Source organism: Amblyomma americanum, chromosome 6 (genome assembly GCF_052857255.1).
Source record: "Amblyomma americanum isolate KBUSLIRL-KWMA chromosome 6, ASM5285725v1, whole genome shotgun sequence".
Taxonomy (NCBI): domain Eukaryota; kingdom Metazoa; phylum Arthropoda; class Arachnida; order Ixodida; family Ixodidae; genus Amblyomma; species Amblyomma americanum.
Window position 1 is genome coordinate 70,814,364 of NC_135502.1, and position 13,899 is coordinate 70,828,262.

The window sequence follows — 13,899 nt, forward strand, 5'->3', positions numbered from 1 at the left end:
AATTTACAGAAGAAGAAGTCCCCCGGAAGCTCCGCAAGTGCGAGAACAGCGCCCCCGGGAACGACCGAATCACCTACCAACACTGGAAAGCCACCGACCCGGAAGCCAAGTTCTTGACCGCTGTATTCAACACCTGCATCAAGTTCAAGAGAGTGCCCCAAGAATGGAAGGAGTCTCGGACGATACTGATTCACAAGAAGGGAGAGGAGCAAGACATCGGCAACTGGAGCCCCATCGCCCTCGGCTCGACGATCGCAAATCTGTACGCCGGCTGCCTAGCATCCAGGCTGCAGCGTTGGTTCGGAGAGCACGAGACCCTCTTGCGCTGCCAAAAGGGGTTCCTGCCGCACGACGGCGTGTTCGAGCACAATTTCGTGCTGCAGGAGCGCCTTGACGCGGTGCGGGCCAGCCGAGGGGAGCTCTGCGTGGCGTTCCTGGACTTCGCAAACGCCTTCGGCTCCGTCGCCCACAACGCCATCGTCGACGCCCTGCGAGGAGCCGGCGCCGGAGACGACTTCTGCGCCATCGTAGCCGACTTGTACCGCGACAACACCACCCGCATTGTGGCAAAGGACGGAGCAACGCAGAGCATCGACATCTCTGCCGGTATTCGCCAAGGCTGCCCCCTCAGCGGACTACTCTTCAACCTGGTCATCGATCCAGTGCTACGAGAAGTTCAAGGAGACGAGCGACAGCACAACATCCTGGCCTTCGCCGACGACCTGACCCCGCTGGCCAACAGCCCGGAAGAACTTCAAGCCCGAATCGACAAAGTAACAGCCCTCTCTTCCAGGTTGGGACTTAAACTCAACCCCGGAAAATGCAAGACCCTGCACCTGAGCGGCCGGACGCCTGTCGGAACCAGGCCAACAGTCTTCGAAATCAACGGGACAGCCATACCGACAATCGACGACTGTGAATCTCAATCTCGTCTAGGACGCCCCGTCGGATTCAGCGTGTTCCCGGACACTGCAACCGTTGACGACGCCATCAGCGTAGGCCACCGCCTGCTGACCTCGATGCTCGCCCCGTGGCAGAGGTTGGACGCTGTCAAAACATTCGTATACCCAGCGCTCAACTTCTCCATGCGGTGCGGGTTGTTGGGGAAGGCAGAGTGGGAGCGCCTCGACGAAACGCTACGACCGCTAATCAAACGCACTCTCTACCTTCCAGCAAACGCCAGCAACGACTACATCTACGGCAGCGCAGCAGCAGGCACGGCGGGAATTCCCCTGGCAGCGGAGCTCAGCGACATCTGCCGCATCGACAGCGCTTTTAAACTCCTCTCTTCTCCAGACGCAGAGGTTCGAGACCTGGCGAAGCGAGCAGTCACCGAGGTCACCACCAAGAGACTGGGCCGAGAAGTGACCGAGGCGGACGTCGCAGCCTACATCAGCGGGGAGACGGAGGGAGACTTCAGGGCGCGGGCCACGCAGCTGAAGTCCGTATGGGCGGAGGCGCGAAAGGCGTCCCGGCGTCTCGAGGTCACATGGGAAATGCAGGAAGATGGGCCCCACATCGCCTGTGCCGACGTGACTCTGGCGCCGAAGCACCGAACGAAGGTTGTGAAGAAGCTGCGCTCGATCGCCACGGCCGCACGAAATCACTCTCTCCAACAGAAACCCAACCAGGGGAAAGTGATGGAGTGCGTCGCCGCCGATCCCAATAGTTCTCATTTCATGCGTTCAGGTCTTTTCACCCGTTTCTGTGACTGGCGCTTCCTTCACAGGGCAAGGTTGAACCTGCTGCCACTCAACGGTCCCGCTGCAAGACATTCAAGATCATTTTACGGCCACGTGGGGACCCAAGGAAGTAGACACGACCATCCTGCTAGACAAGACCAGCTACATCGAACCGGCGGAATTCCCCCTCGACGAATTCAAAGAGGAAGAAGTCCTCCGGAAGCTCCGCAAGTGCGAGAACAGCGCCCCCGGGAACGACCGAATCACCTACCGACACTGGAAAGGCACCGACCCGTAAGCCATGTTCTTGACCGCTGCATTCAACACCTGCATCAAGTTCAAGAGAGTGCCCCAAGAATGGAAGGAGTCTCTGACGATACTGATACACAAGAAGGGACCAGAGCAAGACATCAGCAACTGGCGCACCATCGCCCTCGGCTCGTCGATCGGAAAGCTGTGCGCTGGTTGCCTAGCATCCAGGCTGCAGCGTTGGTTGGGAGAGCACGAGACCCTCTCGCGCTGCCAAAAAGTTCGTGGCAAAGGACGGAGTGACGCAGTCCATGGACATCTCCGCCGGAATTCGCCAGGGCTGCCCCCTCAGCGGACTACTCTTCAACCTTGTCATCGATACAGTGCTACGAGAAGTTCTAGGAGACGAGCGACAGCACAACATCCTGGCCTACGCCGACGATCTGACCCCGCTGGCCAACAACCCGTAAGGACTTGACAAACCTGGACAAGGCTTTGAGGCCAGTTATTGGCGCCGCTAACAAAATACTCCATACATAATGACCTCAGGAGACTTTCGAGGCCATTCGCAGACTTTTGCGCCCATACCGCGGATGTGTGCGGTGGGGCGGATAATGATACGAGACACTGGCGACCTAGGTTGCTTATGCGCAGCTCCATGCCGAATCGGAACAGGTTCAGTTTTTGCTGCCGGTCTGGCAAAACGTCTCATAAGACTGAAAGACCTTGTGGAAAATGACGAACTGAAGCTTACAGATGAGGGGAGTACAGACAAAAAGTGAAATGAATTCGGCTGCAGGTACGATGCGCAGCCACACACAGAATAAAGTAAAACCAGGCAAATAACTTGTCTATGTCTATGGATCACGCACCAGGGTGATTTATTGGCATTTTTGGAGACAAATAACAGTCGGGAAAGTACAACTGCCAGTAGTCGCTATAAAACTTAAAACTGGCTTCTCAGCCCAATTCCGACAAGATCTGGCAGTCAGCCCCCAGGAGATCTGCAGGCTGAGCTTGCTATTGCTGCTCTGCCAGATCTCAGAAGGCATTGAAGGCCTTGCCTTCCAGATGGACCGGGGTCCACCAGCCGTGGTCTCACCCAACGAGTGGCACGCCCACAGTCAATACAAAAAGACTGGTTTATTCCGGACCAAAACAACACTTCAAAGCAAAGAAAACAGGTGCTACAGCTGAGCTCTGCCGAACAAATATACAGAGTCGAAGAAGGAGTTACAAAGGACGTCACAGAAAAAACAGTAAGACGAGGATAAGACCAAGCGGCAGCGATGAGGGCTTGAAACGCTAGATGAAACCTGGCTGCTTGCGTAGCAGCCACTGATGCCAAAGGGCTATTCCATCCTTGCAGATGCCATTTATATCTGCGGTCTTCATCCCGGTACAGTGTCACCCCGCCGTTCGTGTACCATGCAGATTTTTTTACGTGTTCAAAGGCTGTATTTGTACCAAGGCCTGGAATTGGTCTAAATTCTAGCGTGATTTGAAGGTTATCGCACAAACGTCGACCGAGGAAAGGAACGGCGCCATGGCCGAGAATCCTCTGCTGTGGCAAGGGAAGTGTCCGGCCAGGTTCCCTCACTCTCTTTGCTGTTTGTTAAGCAGTCGCCACTCGCTTCTAGGCAAGCAGCTTCTTAAAAGGCCGTTAACAGGCTTCTGAACATGCAGTGACGGTATTGCTTGGAACAGCATGCTGGTCTGGGCCAGCAACGCGATGCCGGCACAAACACGCCAGCGCCTGTGGGCACAGCTCGAGGCAGAAACGGGCTGGGGCCGGCAACGTGCTCGCAGGAAGGCTGGAAGCGTCTCTGGCAGCAGCGGGTGAGGCAAGCGCGAACTGCTGGCTCGCTAGTCGGTGCCGAACACAGGTGAGCTAATGTGCTTTCGAAGCGCGGCATGGTACGGTTACACTTTCAGTATTACGTGTCTGCTCTCCGGTGCCCGCGAATTTTGCCCGTCCGTCCAGTTTGTGTTAGCGGTTGCATTACTTACGCGCCACGCGAACCCAACACGCAAGCATAAGACACTTAAGGGGGGACGCGGGTCTTAGAATGACCAAAATTGGCCAAAAAGTTGGTTTTGAGAAAAATGCATTTTCGAAATGTTTGTACCTTCAAGCACCTGCCCTGAAAATATTAATGCTGAATTCGATCGGGAAATACGGTAAAATTGACTTTCAAAACATAACGGGAGCCACGAAGTGCCCCGAAACGGACGAAATTTGTTCAAACTTCCCGCGCGTGCCGCGGGCGAGCCATCCGGCCGATCGGCGCCATCTTGGGCTCGTTTTGAAGCTTGTTTCTTTGTGCGCGTTTTGCGGCATCTCAAAATGGCGTGAGTCAAAGAGAACGACCGCCCTAGCCGGTTTTGTGAAGGCCCTTTCTGGGCCGCTAATTGGCTGGAGGGCGCGCGGGCGAGGCGAGCCTCCTGTCCGAGGCCTACCATTGGCTGACGCGACCGGCGCGCCATTTTTTTCTTTTTTTTGCGCGTCGTGGTTTTTGCTTTGAGCGTCTGTCCGCGTCCCTTTTTGCGCAGTACAAAGTAACTGATGCCGGGAGACGCACGTTTGAAGACGACGCGTACTGCGTACGGGAGGGTAAAGCGTCGCCCGCCCAACACGAAGCGCGGGTCGACGTCGGGACGTTCGACCGTGCCGGATGAGAGTTCGCAGCCACAGCGAGCGTCGCCTGCCTCATCGCCTGCTCGACGTTTGACTGTGCCGAATGAGGATTGTTCACAGCCACAACGAGCGTCGCCTGCCTCATCGCCTGTCCGACGTTCGATCATGCCGGGTGAGGATTGTTCGGAGCCTCAGCTAGCGTCGCCCTCCCCAACGCTTGGTCAACTTGCTCCAGAATCTGATCCCGGACCCAGCAGTTCTTGTCGACACGAAACGAAGTATTACACGGCGGAGGAGATCGCCGCGCGTACGGAACACGCAGATATGATAAAAGCGCGGCATGGATGCAAAGTCGGCAACGCAGCAGAAATTCGATCTTGTAGTGGACCTGGTGCACTCGGAAGCAGAATCGGGCACCAACTTTATCGTGGTGGACATGGCAGTGCTGAAGGACCTTTTTGCGGCGGTGAAGTGTGGCAAGTGCGGGCTGGCTACGCTCGATTTGAACAAGTCCGACAAGCAGTTTGGACTAGCAGTGAAACTGGAGGTGACGTGCTCGGTGTGCGACTATCGTGTGGCGCGTTTTTCGTCACCGAGAACTGAAGGACCTGCTAAGATCACACCTTTTGAGGTGAATATCAGGGCCTTGAAAAGCATCCAGAGCATCGGAAAAGGAGTCACGGCCCTCTCAGATTTCTGTGCTGGAATGAACCTTTCACACAGAGGTCTCCACCACAAAACGTTTCAAACTCATCTAAGAAAAGTGGTCGAGGTCTGTGAGGGCACTGCAGCAGCCTCTGAAGCTGCTAGTGCGAGTATTATCAAGGATGTTTACAAAGACCTTTCGCTGGAGCCAAGAAACATTGACGTTATCTTTGATGGCACGTGGATGACCAGAGGGCGGTCATCACATATTGGGGTGGGCTGCATCATTGAAATGTACACCGGTCTGGTGATTGACCACGTCGTTCTAACTTCTGTCTCGGTTGCGCCATCGGTCCCAAACCTTCCGATGAAGTATATGAAGACCGGGTCTCGGAGCACGAGTGCCAAAAGAACATTGACTGCAATGCAGAGCGAATGGAAGTGAAGGCAGCCCATATGATGTTTAAGGGGAGACGCGGGTCGAAAAATCGGCATTATTTTGAAAATTTTCAATTTTGTTTTCGCTTGTTTTATCACCTTTGAACATCCTACTTTCATGCAGCAAAATATGAAAGTAAAATTTGTACGAGAAGTTCGTTAAAAATGTGTCTAAATGACCCGCGGTGACCGGAAAAGTCGCGCGTGCTGCCCAATTTCGGTCATCTTTGAGCTGCCGCCGCTCATTGCAGCGGCGCCGGCCGCCATTGCGGCCACCACTTGCAAAAATTAGGGTAAGCCGTCTTCTTTCGACTGGCACCTCCGTCAGTTTCGTATTTTCACGAGAAAATATAAAGAAAACGCTTTTTTCCCGTGTCTGCTGAGCGCTCCTGTTGTCACGTGACACGAACCCGAGGCCGCCATTGGCTGTCGCCGTGTAGTGGAGCCACCCCCGCACTTTCGTATCCGCTCGCGTTGCATCGCCTAGCACGGCTACCGAGCATTTGCATTATCGGAAGTTTCCGACGATGAACAACGAGAAGAAGCGTGACTTTCGCCTCCGCAAGAGCCGGACTGCGCACCAGTACAGGGGTAAGCGCAAGCAAAAGCGAAGGAGAGCCACGAACGCGCCAGAAGCTGCAAGCCCCCTACGCCCAGCAGAACGGGCAGGACGGCAGCATGTCATCCAGCGCTGCTGAGTCAAGGCCGTCTGATTTTATCAGTAATGCTTTTGACTTCGTGAGCGCATCGGAAAAAAAGTTGGCAGCGTTCCAGGATGACGAGGCAGCCGAGAGCAGAACCGGTGCAAGCGTCATCTGCGAAGTTGAAGCGCTGACAAGGCTTGTTAGCGGTGCCATGTGCGGGACATGCGGGAAGTGCCTACTCGTGGTGGTTGACGTTGAAAACAAGCGGAAAGGCCTTGCTTCTTTCCTGGAGCTCAGGTGTGCAAATGAAGCATGCCCGGCAGCAGCAATTTCTGCTGTGTATACGTCGCGACGCACTGACACCGACAGCCGTGAAGGCAGCGACGCAGAGCACTGCAGTGGAAGCCCCCACGATAGTAGCTACCAACGTGAAAGCTGTGCTCGCTGCGCGTTCTATAGGTGTCGGGCACAATCAGCTGACGAGGTTTTGCGGCGTTCTTGGCCTACAAAAGCCACTTCACCATAAAACATTCCAAAACATAGCGAAGAAAATACACATCGCCGCCACCAATCTTGCAGAAGCAAGACGGATAACTGCATTGGAGACTGCTGAGACTGACGTTGCGGTCATGTTTGATGGAACCTGGCAGAAGCGTGGGCACAAGAGCCACAATGGTGTTGGCACTGCCATTTCTGTGGACGCTGGCCTTTGCCTAGACTTCGAAGTGCTGACCAACTACTGCCACGGCTGTAGCAGCCACAAAGCACTTGGTGACGAAGAGGATGAAGTATGGAAGGCCTTTCATTCTCCTGTGTGTGAAAAAAATGTTGAGTGCTCATCGCATGCAATGGAAACAGAAGCAGCACTACGCATCTGGAGCAGGACGCAGTCCTACAACATCTGCAGTTTCTGACGCACAGGTTTATGGGCCGACGGCAGTGACCAAAGAGGACTGCACAAACCACGTTTCTAAACCTCTTGGCACTGCACTAAGGAAGTTGAAGACACCACTGCCACGTGGGCAGAAACTTGGTGAGAAGGCCATCCAGAAATTGCAAAACTATTATCAGATTGCAATAACAAGCAACCGGGGCAGTGTAAGAGGCATGTACTGTGCAATCTGGGCGTCCTACCTCCATTCGTGCTCCAGCAATGGTGCAAGCAGCCACAGGTTCTGCCCTGATGGGAATGAGTCCTGGTGCAGGCAGAAGAGAGCCCAAGCTCTGGGAGAACCAGCTCCGGACCACACCCCCCTCCTAACCAAAGCCCAAGGAAAAGCAGTGCTGCCAATATACAAACGCTTGACAGACTCGAAACTGCGAGGGCCAAACATATGCTGCAGGAGAGTTCTAATCTTGTGGGCTAGTGGCCAACATGTTAAACTATATTGCCACCAAGTTTGGCCTCCAACGTACAAATGAACTTTCAATTGAGTTTTTCTCAAATTGGTGTTTTTGCCCGTTTTTAAAGTTTGTGCACACAATTTTTTCCTCTTGTACTTCTTGGATCACAATGAAATTTTGCACAGATGTTCCTTGGGGTGCATAGAGTGTGGAAATCTAGTTTATATAATTAGGCTTACCATATTTTTATTAGAGCATCATACCAGCAGACTGAATTACAAAAGAAAATGACACCCTAATTTTCACTAATTTTTTGGCTGAAAAAGATGCAGACAAATATAATTTCACCTAGATTTCAACATTCTGCAGCTCGTAATGAACTACCCAGGATGTTTTAAAATTCTCTGTAATAAAGATTACTAATAAAAATTGTGTGCACAAAAAAGGAGCTAATTATACATTTCATTGAGAATAAAAATTGAACTTCTATAGTTATCAAAAAACTGATTACATATTTAAAAACAGAATCTCAATTTATTTATGCCAGCTGTGCAAATTTCAGCCCTCTAACTTCATAATTTAAAAAAACGTTTTTTCGAGGAGCCTCTCCCCTTAAGCGCCTCACTCTCCAAACATGGGCTGCGCTACACAACAGTGCTTTGTGACGGAGACAGCCGCACATTCCATGCCTTGAAGGAAGAAAACGTGTATGGGTTTGTCCCCATTGAAAAAAAGGACTGCCTTAACCATGTGCACAAGCGCATGAGCACTGCACTACGAAGCTTAGTCGACAGGAAAAAGGCACAGGGCGAAGCACTCGGGGGCAGAGGGAAGCTGACCCAAGCAAAAATTTAAAAAATCACGAACTACTATGGGTACGCCCTTCGTAGCCATACACATGATGTGCCAGAAATGAAGAAGGCAGTCCAAGCCACACTTCGACACATGTGCTCGACAAACAGTGCCCCCGACCATAGCTTGTGTCCATTTGGCCGAAGCTCCTGGTGCAAATACAATCGTGCTATTGCTAATGGTGAAGAGGCTCCTGCTCACAAAGACGCTTTGCCAGACTCTGCTCGCACAGCACTGGAGGTGGAATTAGCGATGATGCCTTGCTGGAGAGGTGTGCCGATGGCAAGACAAAATTCGAGCGAGTGCCTGCACTCTGTGATCTGGACACAAGCATCCAAAAATAATCATGCATCTTTACTCAGCGTGACCAGAGCAGTTGCTGAAGCTGTTGCAGTATTTAATCAAGGCAGGAGGAAAACCAATGAGAGCGTGGCTTTGGGCCTCGGCTACACTCCAGGCTGCAACCTCCTTCGGCGCAGCCTTGAAAAGGACCAAGGAAGGCTGAACAAGTCGACAGCTTTTTTAAGCAATAATGCAGACAAAAAAAGGCTCTAGGAAGCACAAAGGAAACAGGTCTCCAAACTATAGCCCCGGACAGGTGTAGACTACAAACAAGAAACACTCCAGAATACAGCTCGGAACAGGTGCAAATCACCGTCATCATGGACGAGAACTTTTCAGTTACCAAGCTTTTGCAGCCTCATGCTATAACTGGCAAGACAGTAATAAAGTATTGCCACTGTCTTGGTTATATTTCAAGTCCACAAATTTTGCTGAATTCCTACTAGCATATGCTATCCAGACATCAGTTTGTCTGTGATATCTTCGGTCTTAGTTGACATATTTAGAATCCGAAGACAGTTTTGGAAATGGGAAGAACGTGTCATTTTTGGTGGGAAATATCACAGTGAAGCTACCGACCATTCATCTAATAACGCATTTTTCTCAGTTTCATATTTTTGGTCGATCTCCTCAGCCTTACGCAGAATTTTAATAGGATTTTGATAACTTCATTTTGTCTCACAAGAATAACTTTGGTACCATTTTCTTCGGAAATAAGGTACCCGATGACATTCTTACTTTTTTTAACGAGTTGCAGTGTCAAATACTGCGGCCTTTTACTCTTGACATAATATATCAGGATGACATGCCTTTAGAGAAAAACGAAGAATGTCATCGGGTATGGGAACTCTCTGGTTATTAATTCATGTAATTAAAAGCAGCAAAACTCAACGGGAAAATTCATTAATACTCCGTAAGAAATTACCTAATTACGCTGTAGACTTTGTACGGTAACTTTTGATCTAAGACCACTACAGTAAAACCTCGTTAATTCGAAATCGCTTAATTCGAACTGACGGCCGGGTCCCGGCAAAGCCCTGTGTATTTCAATGGGTCAAAACTCCCGATAATTCGAATATGCCGGTATCCACGTCTGTTAATTCGAACTAGGCGCCGATGGCTGGCATTGCTCCTCGCATATAGAAGTCGCCTCGTAGCAAATACAATGCGCTGAAATTTTTTTTAAAAAATGCAGAATGATGAGGAATAACATAAGCCAGCACGCACGAGGTGAAACGTGAATTTCGTTGCCCGAACCAACCGTCCGGTGCATGCCGTAGCAGGTTTTCGCTGCCGGAGCGTCGAAGCATTGGCTTGTCTATTTTTGGCTGACGCGCGGTCACGCGGGTAGCCACCCTACCGCGGGCGCCGCCTATGCTCCGACCACGGTGGCTCCGGCGCAAGCCGTTGCAGGTTTCCGCTGCGCCGAGGCGGTCGTGACCATTGGAGACGCATGCGACCATGGAGGAAGGAAGTACTCGGGAGAGGCGGTTACGTCACATTTTTTTGAAGCCGCGCTTTTTTTCTGATGGAAATAAACGTTTCAATCAAGCGGGCCTCCCCTCCCCGTTCCCCCGCTTCCCTCTACTTGGGCGCCGTCCCAGCGAGCCTGCCCATGCAGCAGACGACGCCGCTGCGCCCAGCGTTCTATTGGCTGCGCCGTCGGCTAAACTCTCCCAGTAGCCCTTGCGAGAACGCGTGACTTCCGGTACCCTTTTATTGTGCAGCTCGGGAAGCGAAGACTCCTTTCCTTCATCCTGCACGCAGCACCCGGCCCCTCTTGCGCCTAGTCTTTGTTGCCGCGGTGTCTAGCGAAGTTTGTGTTGCGTGATATTCCTTGTTTGTTTGGTATCTCGCTGGTGACGTCTCATCGACTGTGGCAATCATGGCAAACCGAGGAAAGTACTCCGCAAAGGATTTGAAGACGAAGGTGGAGATATTACAGGAGGTCGAACGTGGTCTCGTAACAAAGACGGCGATCGCAGAGAAGTTTGCAGTCAAGAAAAGCACGCTGTCCACATACCTCAAGAACAAGGACTCGATCTTCAATGCGTATCAAGGAGATGGAGCCCTCGCGGAAACGACTAAGAACATCGGCTCATCCAGAGATGGAGGATGCTGTAATGGCATGGATTAAGGACGTTCGCAGCAGGAACATTCCGCTAAGTGGACCAATAATTGCCGCAAAGGCAGTGGATTTCGCCAGCCAGATGGGCATAAGTGACTTCAGCGCTTCGGAAGGCTGGTTGTCGCGTTTCAAGGCCCGTCACGGACTTACGTTTAAAAGCGTTTGTGGAGAGGCAGCCGCAGTCGATGAAGAAACGTGTCAAAATTGGATCTCAGGTTAACTAAAGGACTACCTTGCCGATTACTCGCTCAGCGATGTGTTCAATGCACATTAAATCGCGCTTTATTTTAAGTTGCTGCCGAACAAGACTGTCAGTTAGAAAGGCGACACGTGTTCAGGCGGGAAGAGAAGCAAGGAAAGAGTGACGGTGTTGGTGTGCGCAAACGCGACTGGCACGGAACGGTGCCACTTGCTAGTTATAGGCAAAGCAGCGAAGCCTCGCTGCTTTAAAGGGCTAAAAACTCTCCCTGTTGATTATACTTTCAACAGAAAGTCGTGGATGACGCGAGCAATTTTCACGGATTGGCTGCGCACACTGGAAAGGAAGTTCGCGGGACAGAACAGGAATGTTCTGTTGTTCGTCGACAACTGTTCAGCCCATTGCGACATCAGCGGACTGAAGGCGATCCGTCTGGCATTTCTGCCGAAAAACACTACGGCTGTGCTGCAGCCTATGGACCTTGGGGTTATTAAAAACCTCAAAACACTGTACAGGCGCCACCTCCTAGAGCGGATTCTTGTGTGTATGGACAGCGGCAAATCGTACGACGTCAATCTCCTCGGAGCCTGCCACATGCTGGCAACATCGTGGAATGCTGTCAAGGCGGACACAGTCGCGAACTGTTACCGAAAGTGCGGCTTCATTGAAGGCCCAGAAGCCTGCAGCACGGCAGAGCTGGATGCTCAGTGTGATGACTCCCTCGTGCTGCACCCTGCCTACGCTGCTTTATCGGAGGGTGTTGACTTCCAGAGCTTCAAAGACGTTGACAGCGGCGTGGAGACATCGGGGCCGTTAAGGGGAGATGCGGGTCAAAAAATCGAGTTTTTTTCCAAAATTTTCTATTTTTTGATTACGATTGTTTTGAAATCTTTGAACATTCTACTTCCTTGTCTAGAAAAATCAAAGTGAAATCTGAGCGAGAAGTTATTACAAAATGCTTCCAAATGAGTCGCAGTAGCTCGAAAGTCCGCAGAAATGCGCGAAAGTTGCCCATCTTTGAGCCTCGAAATCTCTGGGATGCTTCACTGCACGCCATTGCAATCGCTTGTGGAGGTAAGCCTAGCCCCAAGCTCGCTTCTACGGCAGCCGTCAGTTTCGTATCTAGGAGAGAAATAAAAAAAAACGTGCGTTTTTCGAGCCCTTCCAAGCGTCTGCACTGTCACGTGGTACAATCGCGAGGCCGCCATTGGTCGCCGCGGCGCGGGACTTGTGGTGAAGCCTGCCGACAGGTCAGCATCTCGCAGACCGCAAACCCGTCACTCGCTGTTGCATCTGTGCCGCTCTAGTTTTCGTTCAAGATGACTAGTCCGAAGAAGCGCGATTTCCGCGATCGGAAGTACAGCACGAAGCACAAGTTCAGAGGTAGGCGCAAGGCGAAGCGGAGAACGACTTCTGCGGGAAGCGTCCCCGACCAACGAAGCGCTAGGCCTATCGACGACAGCCCCTCTGACGAGATCGACGCAGCGTTCAGCTTTGTCAGCGCTTCGGAAAAGAAGATCGCGTTCTTCGAAAAAGATAAAAGGACAAGTGACCACGGCTCTGCAAACGTTGTGATGTGCGACATTGGTGCGTTGACAGCACTAGTGAACGGTGCACCGTGCCCAACATGTGGAGAGTACCAACTCGCTGTACGGGAACCGGTAAACAAACGCAAAGGACTGGCGTCATTCCTTGAACTACACTGCGAGAACGTCGCACGCCCTGTGACTGTTCTCTCATCAACGTATACGTCGAGGCGAGTAACAAGAAGCGGCGACGCGAGTGTGAAGCAAGGCTTTGACGGCGGGAGCTCGCGTGACGGTTTTGCCTCAAATGTGAAGGCAGTGGTAGCTGCTCGCGCAATAGGAGTTGGGTATCAGCAACTCGTACGTTTTTGCGTGATCATGGGCCTCCCGAAACCGATGCACCATAAGACATTTGATGCGATAACTAAGAAGGTCCATGCAGCTGCCGTGAGTGCTGTTGTAAAAAATCTGGAGAAGGCCCGAGAAGCAACGAAAAACGAAGTTGGTGGCTTGGATGCAGCAGTCATGTTTGACGGTACATGGCAAAAAAGAGGCCATAAAAGCCACAATGGAGTGGGCACCGTAGTTTCTCTAGAGACAGGACTCTGCCTTGATTTTGAGGTACTGTCAAATTATTGTCATGGATGTAGCAGACACAAGTAGCCGCCCGGCGAGGAAGATATCTGGCAGGCTTTCCATGGCCCTGTGTGTGAAAAGAATGTTGACTGTTCCTCACATGCCATGGAAGCAGAAGCGGCACATAGGATATGGCAATGAACTCTCTCCTATGAGACGCCCCTCCGCTTCACGAAATTCCTCAGCGATGGAGACAGCAAAGCATACGTACCATGTTGCAAAACGTTTGGGAAGTGCCCTCCGCCAGCTCAAAACACTGCTACCACGTGGACAAAAGCTGAAAGAATCAGCTGTTACAAAGTTACAGACCTATTACCAGATAGCTGTGACTAGCAATCGAGGCATCATTCAGAAGATGTATTCTGCAATATGGGCAAGTTATTTCCACTCTTGCTCCAGTGATGGGGCTAGCAGCCACAAGTTTTGCCCCGAGGGACCAGAGTCGTGGTGCAAACACAGGCGAGCTGAAGCCCTCTGCCAGCCTGCACCCAACCACACGCCCCTCCTCACTAAAGCCCAAGGAAAGGCAGTCCTTCCTACAGTCAAACCCGACTATATCGAACCCGTTTACATCGA

General features: G+C 51.8%; 1 protein-coding gene and 1 pseudogene across 5 annotated transcripts in view; one reads left to right on the forward strand and one right to left on the reverse strand.

The window, feature by feature from the left end:
- Positions 1–13,899, reverse strand: part of LOC144093677 (uncharacterized) — a 377,080-nt gene that overhangs the window by 158,397 nt on the left and 204,784 nt on the right. The gene's annotated exons all lie outside the window — the stretch shown is intronic.
- LOC144094378 (uncharacterized) lies at positions 9,552–13,656 on the forward strand (annotated as a pseudogene).